The following is a 19,869-nucleotide window of genomic DNA, read 5'->3' as shown; positions in this document are numbered from 1 at the left end:
AGCCAAGGGAGGGAGAGAGAGGTGGTACACCATGATGCAGGCACGACACTTTACAAGGAGAGAACAGGAGAAAATACTGCGTAAACAGAACCTCAGACCGGAGTGCAGGCCTAAGAAATTTTAGCCAGGCCAAAGTTGCTGCGAATTAAGACTGCGATACGAAAATAGTGGTACTGAGAGATGGCGGTCATCTGTCAACTAGACTCCCTGCGGCAGACGATCTGGGTTATGCACTTTCTGAGCAACCACAGTTCCCTGCTTACGCTGCACAGTACACTTCTCTGCATATGTGCCAAGAGCAGCTTCTCTTGGGTTCCCTGGGACCTCTTTTCCTGAGAGTAAACTTAGAAGAATGGGTTATGGAGATAGCCCCCATCACAGTAACTCATCTTGGAGCCATCAGCATCATCCTCTCCCTCTTCTGCTATCCATCCTAAACTCCTCTCGCTCTCATATGGAGTGTAATTCTCTGCTGGAATGGCATGGCCTTTTTCCATAATTCCAGGTGTCTGCATTTTTATTCTTTCACTGCAGCTTACCGCGAGCTCTATCCTACATTTTTACCACTGCTGATGCTTACAACACTGCAGTGTCTGCCAGATTTTATGCCCCAACCAGGGTGACCAACGACATTGGTTTATCTAGAGCTTTCTTGGGTTTAGCACTGAAAGTCTCATGTCCCAGGAAACCCATTTGTTCCAGGAAAACTGAGGTTGTTAGTCACACTACAGGTAACAGAGATGCTTGCAGGCCCCATGAAAAGTTAAAGTCTTCCATGCTATTCTGTAGATGGGGTGAAGCAGTATCCCTATGCCTAACATTTGTTGTCTCTAGAACCCAAAGGGGCTGGTCACCAAATGCTGTGATTCTTTGTGGGAGAGCACACAAGACGCAGCAATGCATCTTTTATTTTGCAGGAAATATCCTGGCATGTGTCTGAAGTCTCCTAAAATTTAATTGTAGTGGTAGGTCTCTGAATTTTGTGGCATTTCTCTCTCAGCCTCTGTGGCTCATGTGTCTTTACGTGGCCTCTAGGTTCCAGCCTCCCTTTACTCATTTGGTCCACTCGTGTGATATAATCAATGTAATGATATGTGTAATGTTCTTTGAGTTGTCCAGGCAGAGCTGACATCTTCAGACTATATTATGGTAGAAAATAAGAATATTAACATAGTCCTAAGGCAAACCATAAATAAATGTTGTTGTTTAACTGACATGAATGCAAACTGTTTTATAGCCTTTTTAAATCTGACTCTAATACAGTTTTCAAATGAGTGGTCACACGCAGCGTACCTGAAGTCTTGCTAATTTGTTCTTGCAATGATATCACATCTGGCGCAGCAGCTATAATCTGGGTTACTACTTGGTTAAGCCTTCAGGAATCTATAGTCATTATTCAGAATCCATCCCATTTTTGCAGAGGTCATATTGGTGAATTAAGTGGAGGTTACATATAATAAAACCATCACCCTTGCATCTGGTAGGTCATTAGTTCTAAACTCTAGTCACTCCAGGATATAATATTATTTTTAGGGAGATGGTTTCAGAGTTTTCTATTTGGCCTTCTCCACCGTGAAATTCTTAGTATCATGTGTGTTAGTCAGTTACTCTAGAAACAGACAGCAAGAAGGGATGAGGTGTGCAAGAGATTTCCTCAAGTACATACTGTGAGGGAAAAGAGTGGGGAAGCCAGGGATGGTGGGGAAAAAACCACTTGATTGTGATGCAGGTCTGTCCCCTGTGAAGGAGAGAGAGTGTGTTGGATAGGCAGATTAGCCAGCTGCAGTGCAGTTCTAAGAAATTTCTTCTAGGCAGATAAGCCAAAGTCCCCCATCAGGGGAGTGTTTCCTCTCATAGGAAGGTGCTTAATTTACCCTTGCCACACTTAGTTGCCGAGAGCAGCCCATGGGAAACATGGGCTCATTCCTTACGTGGTAGATTCTAAGCGCCCCACTGGGATTATCTGTCAGTGGGCTTCATCTAACAAGAGATCTGAGTGGCATGTTGTTATGGCTACCACACCCACTATTGCCAGCAGAATATTTTCAAGTAGTGAAAGGCCTCAAGGCAAATCTAGGATGCATCAGCAAAGTATGGTCTCAGGCTAAAAATTAAACAAGGGATGACCATAACATATTTTGTAAGACTTCTGAAAGATTTTTTTTTTTTTAATTTATTTATTACAGTCACACAGAGAGAGAGAGAGAGAGGCAGAGACACAGGCAGAGGGAGAAGCAGGCTCCATGCACTGAGAGCCCGACGTGGGATTCGATCCCGGGTCTCCAGGATCACGCCCTGGGCCAAAGGCAGGCGCTAAACCGCTGCACCACTCAGGGATCCCGACTTCTGAAAGATTTAAGATGTGCATAAAAAACCCTTTCAGTGTATAAAGTCTCTCAAAGGTTTTGTTGGATACCAACGGTTCTGAGACTCTTAGAGTTTGTATGTTTGCTTGTTGGCTTTCCTCATAGCCTCATTACAGCCGGTGCAAGAGAGGTGTGGCCTTTGTCTAATGAAGTGAATGATAAATTGGCACACAAGAAACACATAAAATTTAAAGATTTTTATAGCAGCTTGTTGGAAAGAGAGTACAAAATGAAAAAAGGGCTTTGAACTCCCTATTTTTCCAGGTAGGATTCAGGTTGAAACAACTACACAGCTGCAAACGTGGGCTGCTTTTTATAGAAAGGACAGAACACAGACGTCAGAACAAGGGCCCAGAGGCTGGAGCTCACAGCCATGGAGAATTCCATAGCCAGGAGCCAGGGAATAGGAGTGGACTCTAACCCAGAAACTGGCAACTCATACTGGCTGGATCTTAGACATGCGATGGGACGTTGACTGCTGGGCACTTCCAGTCCCTCTCCTTCTCCCTCCCCTCATCCATCTCCTAGCAGGAGTGCCACTTGTACTTAGCCTATGCCTACCTCACTCTTGTACTTTGGGTATGCGAAACAAGATAACACATTTCTTTAGTTCACCAGATTTAAGACCAAGAGAGACTAAACTCAAGGACTATATTAGAAGATCACACTGAGGAGCATTATCCATACCTGGACCATATTTAAAAGACAGGATCTTGGCTCTTGAATTTGAACCTAATCCCATAAAGAGTTTAGGCATTTTGAGAGCCTTGGGAGAGCTTGATTTATTTTGCAGATGTGATCAATAATTTGTGTTCAGATGAAATTTTGCTGGCTTTTTAAAATAGTGGTAAATTATTTTAGCCTCCTTCCAGGAGAGGTCATTCTGTGTCCCCTTGCCATGAGTATGGATGAGGTTTGCATTTGCTTTCAATTCTTAGAGCCCAGCAGAAGTGATCCTGTGTGACTGGGGTTAGTTTATGAAAACTCGTGTAGCTTTTCCACATCCTCATACTCACTCGTATCACATTTTTTTTTTTTGACCCAGCCATTATATTGTGAGAATATCAAGCCACATAGAAAACCTCTTACAGCTGTTCCCATAGACAGATCCAGCTATAACCATTCTTCAAGTCATCCCATCCCCAGTACAAGGAAGGCATGAGAAGAAAGTTCTAGATGATTCCAGTCCCGTGCTATTCAAATCTTCCCAGGTGAGCCCCAGACACTGTGAAGCAGTGTGCTCTGTCCTATTTCCTGGCCTAAAGAATCCTTAAGTGTAAGAAAATGGTGTTGTTTTCTACTCCCAGTTTGTGGTGGTTTGCTTCATAGCAATAGCACTAGGAGGTCATCCAGTATTCTTTATTGGAAAAGCGGAAAACCAAAAAGTCAAATTCAAAATAAGTCTCTAACTTAAAGCCTCTCTTCCACATTTTAAATCAGTTATTTGTTTTTTTCCTCCAAATATTTGAAACTATAGCAGCTATCATGGCTGTAGGGTTCTTAAACCACATATTTCTCCTAAACTCTTGACTTTGGAATTTGAAAGATACACCTAAAACAATGTTACTGGAAAGTTTATTATCCCCAAAAGAGTACATTTTAGGATGAAAAACAATATTTAATAATTAATCTTGACTCATTATTAAATAATTATTGACTTGACAATATTTCAACCTTAGGAAATGGAGAGAAAAGAATATTTATGCTGCTAGAATATATTTAGAAATATATATATCCACTGACTATTTTAAAATTCTAAAAAGCCAAAAGGCAAAGTTCAATATATGAAACACATGTGTCTCCTCACAGACGTGGAAGTGTTTACACGTGGAGAGAGTCAACAGGTAGAGAGAAGTGGGGAGGGATAAGAAGGGAAGCATATGGGGGATCCCTGGGTGGTGCAGCGGTTTAGCGCCTGCCTTTGGCCCAGGGCGCGATCCTGGAGACCCGGGATCAAATCCCACGTCGGGCTCCCTGCATGGAGCCTGCTTCTCTCTCTGCCTCTCTCTCTCTCTCTCTGTGTGTGACTATCATAAATGAATAATTAAAAAAAATTAAAAAAAAGAAGGGAAGCATATGAAGTATGGAAACAGAAATTTTGCATATTTGTATGGATTATATTTTCCTAAAATTACAGAATGTGAAGCTACAATGCCAATGATTTCTCATTCATCAATTAAAATTTAGTCAACTTCAATCCACTGCATATTTTCTTTTGAGTAGCAGTATTTCTAGAGCTTAATGTGCCGTTTAGGTTCTCAGAAGGGCCTTTGAACAGCCTGTGGTGATAGAACAGACCTTCATTCAGTGAAATCTTGCTGACAGCTGAGAGCAGAACATTGCATTTTGTACCCTTAAGATAGTATAATTGCTGGGATGCAATTGGTCTTTCATCTTATGGTAGTAATCAATCAGTGATTGACAAGCCTAATTAGAAGCCCGGGTATATACAATATGAAAGCACTTTCTAACAGTATCATAGCCCAGAACATCTTTTTAGCAATGCTATAATAAAAACATAGTATTTTGTGGATAATTCAATTTACATTGTTGCCATTATTGTTTGCATATATGGAAAGATTTTATTGGGGTAGAAGAATATCACCTTTAGAAGTATAAATATACCACTCTAATGGTTTCATGGTATCTCTCAAGACTTCAGTATTTTGGCTCTAAAGGTTCGATGATATTTCAAATCAGCAGAGATAAATGATCGTATGTGTACATTTTTTTATTATCTTCAGAACATAGTGTATTTCAGGTGCATAGACTTATTTTTTGATGAAATGCTTCCCCCCTCCTCTTCCCAACTGAGGTAATTCATAATGGGATACAGGAATCAGAAGAGAAATGGCATCTGTTTAAAAATATGGTGCTTGGTTACAAAGTCAAGATAAAATACCATATTTTGTTAGGCACTGAAAATATCTAGAAAAATCAGTGCTCATTTCTTTCTATAATATGACATGTGTTAAGAAGTCTCTGAACAGATTTTTTTCACATTGAAATATCTTCAAAAATGTTAAACTTCAAACTGGATAATTACACTGTATATTTATCTTTTAGCATTTCAATTAGGATCTGTTAATCTTGAACTTGTGCAACTTACTTTGTATGCAAAAGGAAAAAGTGGAATTACGGGAAGTATTAAACCATTATTTTTGTTCTTGGTAAAATGATAAAATAATGTACAAAGTGCTTTCCTTCACTTTTCTGATATTTCTTTTAGAAAATGAGGCTTTCCATCATACAGAAAGTGACAAATTACTGAGAAAGCATACTATTCTTTCTTGTGGTATGTGGACTGCATCAGAGACATGGATTTTCCTGAGATTCCAAAGGGAAAGACAGCATAAAAAAACACAACTACAGTTTTGCTCCAAATATCCCAATACAGTAGTTAGAATTTAACTGTCTCCTTAAACATTCTACAATTTAGTGAATCCATATTTTCAGAACAAAATTTAAAGCTGAAACGTGGTGAGCGCAATATCTGGAAAAGTGCCAAAAAATAGTCTTTAGCAACGTGTGGATATAAAGGAAGCGTTGCCTTCAAATGGATCAGATGTGGGATCCCTGGGTGGCGCAGCGGTTTGGCGCCTGCCTTTGGCCCAGGGCGCGATCCTGGAGACCCTGGATCGAATCCCACGTCGGGCTCCTGGTGCATGGAGCCTGCTTCTCCCTCTGCCTGTGTCTCTGCCTCTCTCTCTCTCTCTGTGACTATCATAAATAAATAAAAATTTAAAAAAAAAGTCAACAGTTATCACTGTTGTTCTTAAAAAAAAAAAAAAAAAAAAAACAAATGGATCAGATGTAAAGCACCGCAGAACAAATACAACTCAGCAATCCATTTTTTAAAGATGATTTTTGAATGTTATGTAAAATATGTATCATTTTTCAAAATTTATTATACTGCAACTGTTCTCTTTGATACTCTCACTCCACACATTGCAGGTCGGTAGATCTCAATAGAAATATCCTGCCTTTGATGGTTTCATCTCAGCTCCATCAACCACATGGTAACTTTTAAATTCAAATTACAAATACTACCTGGATGTGATATTTGAACATAAAACTCAAAAAGCATGTTAAAAGAAAGCAAAACTAAGTTTATTTTGCTTAAGAAACATGTTTAGAGGACAGTCTTGGAATTTTCTCTGCAGTGGTAAGAAAATAACAACTAAGATGCGTTTACCTTATAAAACCACTCCAACAAATTTCTAAAGACACATGGCTAAAATTTATACTTGCTTGAATTTCTCCATCATGATATTCTGTTTTGAGCTTTCCCCCCCTATTTCCTTTTGCTTTTACATATATGCCCAAATCCGATTTCCAAAAATGCCAGTGATTTCCTCAACATCTCTGGTTTCATCCCTGTCACTGCCTAGTGATTTTATGCATCCTTCATTTATACACAAATTAAGTCTCCACGTCATCACTCTATTCACTACCAGTAACTAGTGTGAATGACACAATAGGTCATGGAAAAACAATGTCATCTTGCAGATTATTTAATTTGGGTCCTGGTTCTATAGCCTACAGTAGTTGCTGGTGGAGAATAATCATGGGAAAAGAGAGAACAGTAATGGAGGACAGTGTTGTACACAGCTTTCATTCCAAAAAGTATTTGCCTACCTGCCTAATCCTGGGAAATTTGTAGCAGGCTTCCCTTGGCACAATTCACGAGCAAGGAAGTTTGTCTAGTATGTTCATATTTGAAAGCGTTACTTGCTTCCATCTCATGGAATTCTTTTATTTAAAGGGGGAAGGGTAGCAAAGAATTAGTCTAATGACAACTAAAAAACAAAACAAGCTACTGAGTAGTAGCAGAGATATGTTTCAATCTATGCTGAGATGATGCATAAAGACCTGTACTTAAAATAGTAACTGATTAGTTGGAAACTAAAGATATTGATGGGAATATTGATGACAAATATTATCACAAGTAATCGATTCATACTTGGGGGGAGACAACAGAATGAAAAGAAGTCACCCTTTGCTTTACAAATATTCTCAAAAGATTGGAAGGATTAATTTGAGATTCACAGTATAATATAGCTATATTTCTTTGGAATTTACCATTCAATATATTCAATTTTTATAAACTCTTTATTTCCTACAGTGCCTTTACATCTTTTAATAATATTTTTTCTAGGTTCTATAAGATCCTGAGTTTAAAGGAAAAATAAACTTCAAAAATTTTAGGGAGTGCTTTCCAAACTAGAAGGACCTCCTGAATATTCCCAATATTTACTTTCTCTCCATCATCCTGTTAGATATTCTATCTTTTACGTGAGCTTTAACTATATGTCTCATTCATCATCAGTCAGTATCATCTTCGGTATTTACATGCTATAATCAGTCTTCATTGACTGACCTCCAAAACAGACTAGGTATAGGAAAGATTTATTTAGAGATATCATGTTACTTTTAATCGAGAAGATAATTATTTACTGTATTTACTGGAGGTGTTCTTCAATGTTTTTTCTACTCCCTCTCAACGACTTAACTTTTTTTTTTTCTCTTCTATTTTATAATTCAACCCATTGCCACCACCTGAATTTACACAGCAGATAAGCTTATTTAAAAAATATTTTTGGATTCATATTTCAGTTGAACCTCATAAAAACTTAGAAAAAATAAATTTTGCTACATATTTGACTGTGGAGGAAATGATGTGTGTTGACTCACACAGCTAGTTATGCCAAAGAGAAAACTGGAGAGTTTCTTGTTTCTGGTCATGCTTTTTCACTGGACTATAGTAACATATATGTCATAACAATATATATTTATAACTGTGTTTTATGTATATAATTATAATATATATAGTATATAGCATAATGTATATAATATAGATAGATAAATTGGTTCAAATTTAATTCCTGCAAGTGATTACTGCTCACCTTATAGAACAAGTAAAGCAAGAAAAAAAGGGCAAATGACCAGATGCTATAAGACTTATTGCCATTTCCTAACTTATCTTGACTTTCAGCAGTACTTTAAAATTTTAGTTTTGAGGTCTTAAAACCTAAAGAGAGAGAATGAGAGAGATAGAGGAACTATGAATTCTGTCTGATTACATCAAAAGAAAACTAAAAAAGTAGTCAAAATTGAACATGGGTATATTGTCTAACTATCTTTTCAAAAAATGGAGAAAAGAAAGTATAATATAAGTCCCAAGTTTTATTTTAGTAGATACAGAGAGAAACTATACTTAGCTGAATAAAGTATATCATATAGGAGTCCTAAGGAGTTTTCAACACATATAATCAAGATTCTTCTATGGAGGAAATGTTTCATTGGTTTAGGAGAATGGAAATAAATTACATTTTCAAGAAGATTTTTTCCATATGTGCTTGTAATAAAGGGTGCACTTATTAGCTTGACATCTTTTTTTAATTAGCTGACATGTTATAATTCTCTCTGTTTGTGTACAGTGAGATTTCATCTCTTTAGCAAAAAAAAAAAAAAAAAAAAAAAATTCAAAGATTGTCCATACCATGAATAAAATACACTGAAACAGATTGGAAAGGAATATGCCAAATATCTACTCTGCTTTTCTGAGTTCATTGGTGAAATTGCACTATATCTGAGCATAAACCATAAGCACTTAGTGAAGAGCTTGCACATCTCAGTTCCTCACAGATGCTATCTGCTTAGCAGTTTATCTTGCCAAATATTGACTTGGAAAACTACAAAGGACATCTTACTACATTAAACCCATCAAAAAAACCCCAAAACCAACCAACAAACCAATCAACAAACTAAAACCATTCCAAAGAGCCCATGGTGTCTGAGTGAAAGGGTAAGTGAATTAAATTAAATTAATTTATTCTTTTAAAAGGTTTTATTTATTTATTCATGAGAGACACAGAGAAAAAGAGAGAGGCAGAGACACAGGCAGAGGGAGAAGCAGGCTCCATGCAGGGAGCCTGACGTGGGACTTGATCCCGGGGCTCCAGGATCATGCCCTGGGATGAAGGCAGTGCTAAACCACTGGGCCACCGGGGCTGCCCTTAAATTTAATTTTAAAATTATTTCAACACTGAAAGACATTGAGTATTTTAGGGGAAAACTTTGAAGAACCACTACTGATAATACTCTTCAACTGTATAAAATACATAAATGATGAATTTTCCATTTAAACTACATTTCTTTATAGCATCTATATAATAAAGATGATCTTCTTAGACTCAGATATTACTGAAGATAATGAAATACTGTCTGGCCAGGAACTGCTGCTTACAACTTTTCATATGTAGGTTGAAACTGTTCACTTAATGGGAAATTCTGCTGACACAGAAAGTATAAACAGTTTTTGGGAAATGTCAGAGAAGTAAAGCTTCAAGATGAAATAAAACAAAAAGTAGGGGCTCCAAGTGCTTCTTTTTGATCTATTTAATTTAAAATGGGACAAGCTCTTATTAAATACTTACTTAGTAAGTAGATAATACGGGGAAACAAAAATGAATAAGACTTAATCCTTGATCTTGGAAGTTGTGGTCTAGTGGACTATTAGAAAAATAAATGATTGTAAAGTCTCTCTAATGTAAGAAAAAATAATAATGTCTGAGAAAAGTAAAAATGTAGTCCTCTGAAAAGTCAAAGGAGGGATAAATGATATCCTTCTGAAGCTCCAGAAGACCTTATGGAGGAGGTGACATTTAAATGGTCTTGTAGACTGATAAAAAATTTAGTACACAAGGGATAGGAAGGGATATTATTCTAGGAAAAAGAACAGGATGAGTAAATATAAAATGTGTAGCATTAAATAAGAAAGCCATGAGTAATAATATGAAGGAGATTAGTAAGGTATTGAATGTTCTTGAATGTTCAACTCTGGGTTTATATATATATATTTATATATTTATAATATAATATATATCTATATAGGATTCATGCTAATATATATTCATATAGGATTCATGCTAAATATATATATATATATACATATATATATATATATATATTACTTCAGTAGGCAATGGGGGAGTCTGTAAAGATAAAAAATAATATTCGAGTATACCCTAAGAACATAAATCTTCAGGCAATGGAGACAATTTATTGGTTATTCCAATTCAGGGACCATTATAACTTTCTAGGCAGGATATAATGACATTTCTTACCAGAGTAATAACATTAGGAGTATAAAGAAAAAGATGTTACACCAGATACAGGAAAAGAGAAAGGAAATCTTACCATGATGCGAAAAAAGATACAAGGATGAAAAGAGACAAAATAAAAAGTTATTTTGAGGATATTAGCTAATTGGAATGATGGCATAGAGATATTTTAAGGAATATGAGAATAGGTATGGAAACAGGTTGGGGCCAGAAGAGATTATAAATTGCAAATTCTTTAATAAAAGGGCAGGCAGCTGGGTGCCTAGGATGAGTCTCCGGAGGAGACTGAATATGGTGTTGGTGTTGATAAGATATGAATATAACTTATACATCCTTCCTCCCTTGCTATTCAAGGATGAGACTAGCCCTCATCTTTACTCTAGTCACTGAAAATATCACTATCTCAGGAAATTAAATTTCTCATTGCAAATTAATACATTGATACTTTGATGTAGCAGAGATATTTATATATATATATATGATTAGCATGAATTAATTTTTATGCCAGAGAGGATCTGCTCTGATCATTTTCTGAGTGAGCTGAAACACTGAGTGCTTGAACTTATTCAGATGAGGACCAGATTCATACATGAATAGTAAATTAGGAGGAATGCCTAAGTTGTGTTCATATCCTATTAACAACTTTGCATTTCAAATCCTAAATTAATTGTTTTGTTCAAGAAAAGCCTGAGCAAGGTTCATCTATTCAAAAATGCCTGAGGGTTTTCAGGAAATAGGGATGTGGGGAGAAAAATTGTAAATCTCTATATTCTTTACTTTTCTAATGTGTGCAAAGGAGAGTAGTAATAGAATCTTGTGTAGATATGAATGGTAAATCAATCATACATGAAAGCAGTGAGAAAGGTGCCCAACACATGACAAGTGGCACAATTAGTGTTGGCTATGATGAAGATTGAGATGGAGACATAAGAAAGTGGCAATAGAAAGACGTACAAAAGAAGAATGAAAGAAGTTATAATTTTCAGAAAGGCTAGGTCCAGCAGATAAAAAATTTAAAAATGATCTACTTAATTGAAAATTCAACATCCCCCCTTACTTTCTCTTCTGGATAATGATTTATCCTACAGAATTTTGTTCACTATTAAGTGTGTCTTAAGTTTTGCTTACTTGTTTCCAATAGAATATTAATATCCATTGGAAACGGAAAGGATTCACACCTCAGAAATAAAGTATATTCAAAATAAAATTTTAATAACATCAATAAGAACAAAATAGGCTTTATTGTGATGTACACATTTCATATGATGGAAAACACTAGAAATTTTGGCTGACCACATTTTACTTATGTCATGTGTAATCTGTAGAATATTAGATTAGGGATGGTGCATTTGAAAAATGACTCTGAATTGCATTTAAGTATTTTTGTTATCTTGGCCAACTATACATGTAACACATTTTATAATGAAGTTATAACAGCTTTCAAAGAAGAAGCAGACCCCCCCCCCAAAAAAAAACCCTCTAAGCTTCAAAAGGAAATAGAAATCCATGAGTGAAATGTTTTGCTTTCCCCTTAATCTAAATGGGCTGCTCAATAACTTGGCATTAAAAGTCAGTTCTAACTTTGGTCTAAGTACCAACTTTTTCAATTTTATGGTTATCTATAAACCTGGATTTGGTATGTGACTCTTTCCCAAAAGCTATAATTTTGGACTTACTGTAATTAAATTTAAGTTCTTATCTACTAGAAAGTAAAATATCTTTCAAATATGTGTAGGGTCAGGTCTTCAGAAGGTTGTGGGCAGGGGTGGTGAGGGTATCTATGATAAGAGCTCACATTTTCTCTAACCTCAGAAGTAATACTTACAGGATAATAACTATTCACATTTACTTCACCAAGGGAACCATTAACTGTTGGTGTATTCAAGTAACTAGCAAAAGCCAATTTTAAATCGAATTAAATTGATGGATGTTTGTGGCATATTGACAATCGGGGCCATGATTGTAAAGTTCCTGAGGGTTAATTGTTCTATGCTTTCAACCCATAGTATAATGTCATCAATTAGCAGGGAATTAATAAGTGCTAATTGAATTGAACAGTTAAAAAAAGTGAAGATAATAGAACCAAGTATAAAACATAGAATTTTAGAATAGATAAATAATAAAGATATAGGTAATTTAGGCTTAAGTCCTTTAATATTCTGAGACAATATATAATTTCTAGTTTCTCAAATAGCAATAGATAAAAAACCTTCTATATTCATGTTGGCAGGCACTGTAAGAAGGAAAATCTAAAGGCAAACTGATTAGAATAAGTAGAAAGCAAATATATATACAAAAAGATGAAATAAAAATAATAAAATAATGGAATCAAAGTAAATCAAGGAATAAATCTGTGAGTTCACATGGCACAAAATAAATTTGTATTAAAAGGTAGATTCTCAAGAAGATATAAAACTATGACATTTTTTCTGTTAAAGATTATGGAAATAAGGAGTGACGCAGTATCTGGTACTGATATATGTGGGACATTTCAATGAAACACTGAGCATTTTTTGCCACCTATGATCGTGAGAAGAAAATCCTTTTGTGGAGAGAATGAGAGATAAGACTGAGACTCTGGAGGTCTTTCTTAGTCTCAAAAATTTATGATTGTGTGAAAAAGAAGTTTAAAAAATAGCTTGATAGAATTGATACAATGAAGCTAGGAGGCAAGCAAAGGACAAAAAGATATAGACAAATAGCAAAGAGGCAAAGACATTTTCATCTCCAGAGGGTGTTAAATTTCATCTCCAGAGGGTGAAGATAGGATGTGTCTATGTTCAGCTCTTTCTACATTGGAGATGAAATTTGAATAGTTTCTGATTCCCCATTAATTCAATCATATATATTTGATTTTCAAATTTAAATTAATTTCCTTGGTATAAACTGTAAAACTATGATACTCAACTTGACTTTTTTGATCAATTTTAATGATTTGTGAAAATTCAACAGAGAATTTGGAAACACCAAAAGGCAGATTGATATGCATACCCTATGCAAATGCTCATAGCTAGATATAAGAAGGGAAAAAGACAGCCAGAAATAACAAGATCAGGATGACATATATAGCTTCACATGCCAAAGATACAGAGGCATGAGAGGTTAAATTAGATATGTGTAATTTATTTTTTATTTTTTAATTTTATTTATTTTTAAGAGAGAGAGGAGGAGAGGGTCATAGAGAGAATCTTAAGCAAGCTCCCTGCCCAGTGCTGAGCCTGACACAGGGCTGAATCTCACAAACCTGACATCACAACTTGAGCTGAAATCAAGAGTTGGACACTTAACCAACTGATGCACTCAGGTGTCCCTAGCTGTGTGTAATTTATACATCAGTTTACCTCTGCTCTTTTCTGTTCTCGGAGACTAAAAATTTCTACATTTTATCCCTTGTTTATGTAATTTAATTACCTGATTAATCAAAGATTTTCTTTCATTTTTCTGGAGTGACAACAGCTATATCTTCTATTGTTAGTTTTTAAGATATGTGGAGCCCAAGACTTTCTTCTCTTCACCTGCTAAACACAGTAATAATATCTGTAAGATTATTAGTGTACATCTTCTCTATTATATTGCAAGCAGAAGAAGTTGTAGACTGATAATTCCTCCTGATTGCAATTTGTATATTAAAAGTCTTAGAAAATCAATGAAATAATAGTAAGGAGGTATATACTATGTAATAACTAACTAATGAAACTTTTTTTTTTTTTTTTTACTTTTGGGTAATGATTTGAAAATATATTTATATCTTCACCAAGAGGTATATTTTTTAACTGAAAAGGTAAAGGAATCAGGAGTCTATATTCTCTAAACAAATCACATTTAGGATTAGATTTGATTCCATTCATTTTTTAGATTATACAGACTTCATTAAAGAAGAAAATGAGGATGAAAATGCTTTTAAGGAAAGTACCTATCTATAGTATTTTATTATTAAAAATTATATGGATTAAGTTAAATATTTATTCTTGACTTTTAAATTTTAGATTAAATGTGTTATTGCCTATTTGCAGAAAAACAAAAACAAATGTACCAAAATTACATACTTGGAACATTTTATTCTCGAAAAACAAATCACAGAAGTATAAAACTCTGGCAGTGGGAATCAGTTGTAGGCATTCTGATTTGTTTTGTTGTGATGCTCCAGTGATGATAGTGTGCAGTGCAAGTTGAGAAATCACTGCATAAAATTATTCAGCCCAAGTCTCACTGTTTCAAAACCTGAGGTAGACTATAGCTTCCCTACACCCAGAACAATAATTACCCTGATGACTACACCACAATTACCTTTTTTTTAGATCATAATACAATGGAATTGATAGATGTGATTTATTGTGTAATCAAGAGAGGAAAATTAATGGCAAATAGAGGTCCAGATACGAAGAAATTGGCTTGTTTTCTATATTTACACATTGATTGTCAGTGACTATATCTGCTGGGTCCAAGTAATACTGGAAATAGCTTCTTCAGGTCGGTAATATCAGCCAAAATAATGAAATAGTAGCCGTGTCAGGAAGCAACCTCACCTGACTCCTCTATTAGTTGGGAGAGAATATAAAGTGACCTGCTCTCTCTAACATGATCTTAGACCAATTATTATAGTGCATCGTTCTCAAAAGGCCAAGATATCTTAAACCAATGCCCATTGATAAAAGCTTTTCCCATAAACTCCTCCTATTAATTAAATCAAATGTAGCTTTTAAATTGATGAGACTGCAAAGATAAGTTGTTTCTTAAGCTTAGTATATTTATCAATAAAATAATGTAAAACAAAACAATGAGTAAGAATGCTAAAACACTTAAGAAAAGAATTGTGCTATCCACATTCAGTTGTCACTGTGTGTTCCTATAATTGAAAGAGGGAGTTACTGAGGAAAATTTAAAAAAACAAACAAAACAAAATAAAATGAAAATGCTAACAATTGGCAAATATCCAAAATATAAAATGTGTTTCATGTCATGTCTATTTTGACTTTTATGGAGAGAATGATCCTAAATGTGAACTTATGGAAAATGAAGGGTCATTAAGCTAATATCAAAGGTTCTAGATAGGAAGGTCTACTGTTGTTTTAGAAAGTGAGATTTATAGATTGATGCATTTAAAACATGTGGTTTATTTTCAACATCAACTTAGTCACAGAAGAAATTGTGGAACCTACTGAGAAGCCAAAACACACATTTCTGTTGTTTTCAAAAATTAATACAAATCCACTTTTTTAAAAAGATTTTATTTATTTATTATGACAGACACAGAGAGAGAGAGAGGTAGACACACAGGCAGAGGGAGAAGCAGGCTCCATGCAGGGAGCCCAACGTGGGACTTGATCCTGGGTCTCTAGGATCACACCTTGGGCTGAAGGTAGCACTAAACCGCTGGGCCACTGGGGGCTGCCCCAAATCCACTTTTATTTTTTTTTTAATTTTTTTTTTTTTAATTTATGATAGTCAGAGAGAGAGAGAGAGAGAGAGAGAGATAGGCAGAGACACAGGCAGAGGGAGAAGCAGGCTCCATGCACCGGGAGCCCGATGTGGGATTCAATCCCGGGTCTCCGGGATCGCGCCCTGGGCCAAAGGCAGGCGCTAAACCGCTGCGCCACCCAGGGATCCCCAAATCCACTTTTATATGCTGGTTTTAGAAAACTCATATATATAAAAGGAAAATAACTTATTTTACCTTTATTAGCTTTGAGACATCCTTAAATCCAATGTGTAGTTAAGATCGAATTCCTGATCCTTAGTATACTAATTCTGAAGGTTTCTTCAAAAATTCTGATGCCTACCAATATTTATTTAACAATGACAAAGAAACATTTAACAATATTTTGAAGCTTTGTGCCATTCAGGGGTTACCTTCCATTTCCAGAAGGACATGCTATAAATAGAGTTACTTTCACAAAGCCCTTGAGTAGAGTGTTTCATTAGAACTGAATTTCAGACAGACAGTTTTATTTATCTGGAAAACTAATAGAAAGTACCTCTGAATTTAATGTAGGTTAAAAATACCTTCTATCTTCCAAAGATATTTTAAAATTAATTACAAAAAAATAAGAGTTTAGAAAAAAGTATAGTTTAGATCAAGGTAAAATTCCTCTAGTTAGAAGGTTCAGATTTCAAAATATATCTTGGTACCCATAATATTAGCATGCCTGTAATACAATTTAAGGTCCCTAGAAATATTAAATTTTTATTTTAAAAATTTTAATGTTACTTTTCAAAGCCAAAGAACATGTTCCAGCTAGTGAATAAAATCTAAAAATTAATCTTTTTGATCAATCACAGTCTGTCTCATGTGCATTATGAAAAACACTAGAATCTTACCAAACATTGGACTCAATTACTAACACATATATGGAAAGACAAAATACATATTGGACTCGAACAGATGTAGAAACACCTCTTGGTGACTTACAAAGAGGGCAGTCATGAGTGAGTGCAAATAAATGGTAGTCAAATTAGTATTAACCCATAATATTTCATTCACTCAAAGTCTCCTTGTTAAGTGCAACACTCATTGGGTATTTAGCTATAAATAGAACAAGATATAGTTTCTGCCCCTGTGGAGCTTTTAATTTAGCGGGTGTTTCTTATCATTTTTGTCTCTTATGTTTTACTGACTCAAATATTCTGAAATTCCCTTGGTTTTCAGGATCATACATCCTCTTTCAAAATTATATAACATTGCCAGTTACTAGTATCAGCAAAAACCACTCAGATTTGCAGTAGCAAACTAAAGGCAGAGACTGGTCTGGCTTACAAAATTTATTTATTTATTTATTTATTTATTTATGTATGTATTTATTTATTTATTACTTTGTGCTTCCTAGGACATCACAGGAATAGATAAGGCACCACTTTCAGCTCAAATCAAAAAGATTTATGGAAAGGTCCCTTTTTATTAGTTGTTTCTAACTCCTTGGCCTAGTTTCCAAGATCCTCAATAATTATTTAAAAAAAAAAATCTAGAACATTTTCTTTCCCTCAACCAGTTTTCTTTTTTTCCCCACTTCAACGAGTTTTCATTTAGATGTCCCTTGTCATCTAAGGGGTGAAGGAGTCAGCTAGGTCCAATCAGAAGATGGGTCACCTGGCTGGCTCAGCTGATAGAGAATGCAACTTTTTTTGATCTTGCGGTTGTGTGTTTGAGACCCACATTTTGTGTAGAGATTACTTAAAAATAAAATCTTAAATTAAATTAGAAGAATAATATTAGCAATGTTATTGAATTATAAGTTCATATTAAGTTATTATTATTAATGTAACAACAGATTAATAAGGTTTGCATTAATAATTGTTGAATTCTTGTTACCTGCCAGACACCAGATTAAGGAATTTATATCATATTATCTTCCTTAGTCTTGATAACTACCAAATAAAATATTATTTTTATCTTTTACAATTGAAGTAATAAGGCTCAGGAAAGTAAGAAAATTACTAAAATTACTACTAAAACTTAGTAGATGATTAAAACTTGAACCCAAACATCTCCTACTTTTAATAAGTGCCTTCTTGTTTCCTGATTGTACTCTGGCTCTAGATTTGCCTTTTCCCTTTACATTCACTCTTTCATCAAGGCCAGTCAGCTTTCTAAGTTTTCCATCATTTTTTAAATCTATCACTTCCTTTGTGAGATCACAGTCACCATCTTCACAGATTCATCAGCTTACCACTATGACTTTACTTCTCCCACTTACCCATCTTTCTGATCACCATTAATTAATCATCCTACAATCACCAATTCGTGTAGGTCTCTCCCATCTGCTTTGCCAGAGGCTTTAGCTCCTTTACTGCCTTTTAATGACCCTTCTGGCTTCACTCCTGCCTACACATACTTTCGTGTATCTCCGTGATGGGAATCCTTTACTGATCTTACATGATAATAACCGTGAAAACAATACACATCTTAGAGGTGATAATATTCACTTTAAGAATTATATTCCTATGAGGGAGAAAAAACATAGTGCAAGGGTGTAGTTGGTGAATCAGTGCAGGTATAGAATTAGTGGCATTTTAGATAGACCTTAATGACTAGGTATGCTATTAACTTGCATCTGAGCCCAAAGACGTGAAAGTAATTTGACAGTCATATCTTTTTCCCTCTAGGGGGTATGTAATTTCTTCTAGAGCAAAATCCTTGCTCTCATCTTCTTTTTCACATTCTAAGTATCCATTCAAGTATTAAGGCTATCCCAGGCTCTCTATAAAGTTCTTTTAAAAAATAAAATTCTAATAAAAATGAATTTGACATCATGCTGCAAATTATTAGAAATGTGCACATTAGGAATTATCTCTATAAAAATCATCAGATTTTCAATGGCAAGTCAATTAACGTGGGTAATAATGATCTGTGCACTGTGCTAATTTCATAAAATAGAAAAAAAAAGTTTGTATTCTACCCAAGCACGGGGTTTTTCACTCTCAAAATAATAGTCTTTTAACATGAGAATTTAAATAAACTAAAAAATTAATGATAAAAGTTCAGAACCAAAGGCAAGGACATTTGCTAACATAATTATAAAAGAGGTGGAATTAGAAATTCCATTGTCCTTTTACCAATGATATTTTAAATACAATTTACCAGAAATAGAAGTAAATGAAAGAAAATGTGGGTCTCCATATACTGTTCTGTAGACATTTTAATTTTATTTCTCACTTTCTACTCATTAGAAATTGCCCATCATTATTAAGGATGAATGAATCATTTACATTAGTTAAACCCAGGCCCTTTGCTAAAATTTTGACCTGGCATATTTTTCCTAGAGAGCTAAAATTAAAAATTAAGTATGGACATATATTTCTTTCACTTGAATTTCTTAATGTTAGCTGTAACTAAGGACAAAATTAATAAATAGAAATGCTTTCTGCTTTTCTACATCTTTTCAGCAGAAGTCTCCAAGTGTACCTTGTACATTAAAAAGCTAATATAGCTCCCTTACTTTCAATTGCCTCATAGAAATATTATTTCTCTTGCTTCCTTAGGAGTTAACTTCTTAGACATGCTGAGTTCTCAGAAAACTTAAGTGGTAATCACAGATAAAAATGAGCTAAAGCTCACTCACCACTTCCTATGATTATCTCCAGTGTGTAAGGCTAAGTAATGAAAACTGAATGGTGCAGTTTCCTTACATATAGACACCAATCAAAATAAGATTTAGAACTCAGAATTACTTTTACAAAATTATTTTATAATAATGAACATTATTTTCTGCAATAAAATGGGATTTTTAAAATGTTATGATGATTCATTTTGGCTTAAGACATTTGAAAATATCCTCTCAGAATTGGCAATATTTTAGAAATCCAATAACCTTTTACTCTTTATGTCCTTATAGCACGAAATATGCAGGACAGGGCCTAAGTTGTCATTATTGTATGTACCA

The 19,869-nt window shown here is 34.8% G+C and overlaps 1 long non-coding RNA gene across 3 annotated transcripts in view; it reads left to right on the top strand.

Annotated features, from left to right (window-relative positions):
* Nucleotides 1-19,869, top strand: part of LOC112649109 (uncharacterized) — a 39,387-nt gene that overhangs the window by 16,013 nt on the left and 3,505 nt on the right. For 2 of the 3 annotated variants that reach the window (XR_004807086.2, XR_004807089.2), the window contains exon 2: nucleotides 3,412-3,577. This is a non-coding gene — a long non-coding RNA (uncharacterized LOC112649109). Of the gene's footprint in view, nucleotides 1-3,411; nucleotides 3,578-9,004; nucleotides 9,175-19,869 lie in introns of all 3 variants that reach the window. The other variant, XR_004807087.2, reaches the window with a different exon arrangement.

The sequence above is a fragment of the Canis lupus genome, chromosome 19, assembly GCF_003254725.2.
Source record: "Canis lupus dingo isolate Sandy chromosome 19, ASM325472v2, whole genome shotgun sequence".
Classification (NCBI taxonomy): domain Eukaryota; kingdom Metazoa; phylum Chordata; class Mammalia; order Carnivora; family Canidae; genus Canis; species Canis lupus.
This window is presented reverse-complemented; position numbering and strand designations above follow the sequence as displayed.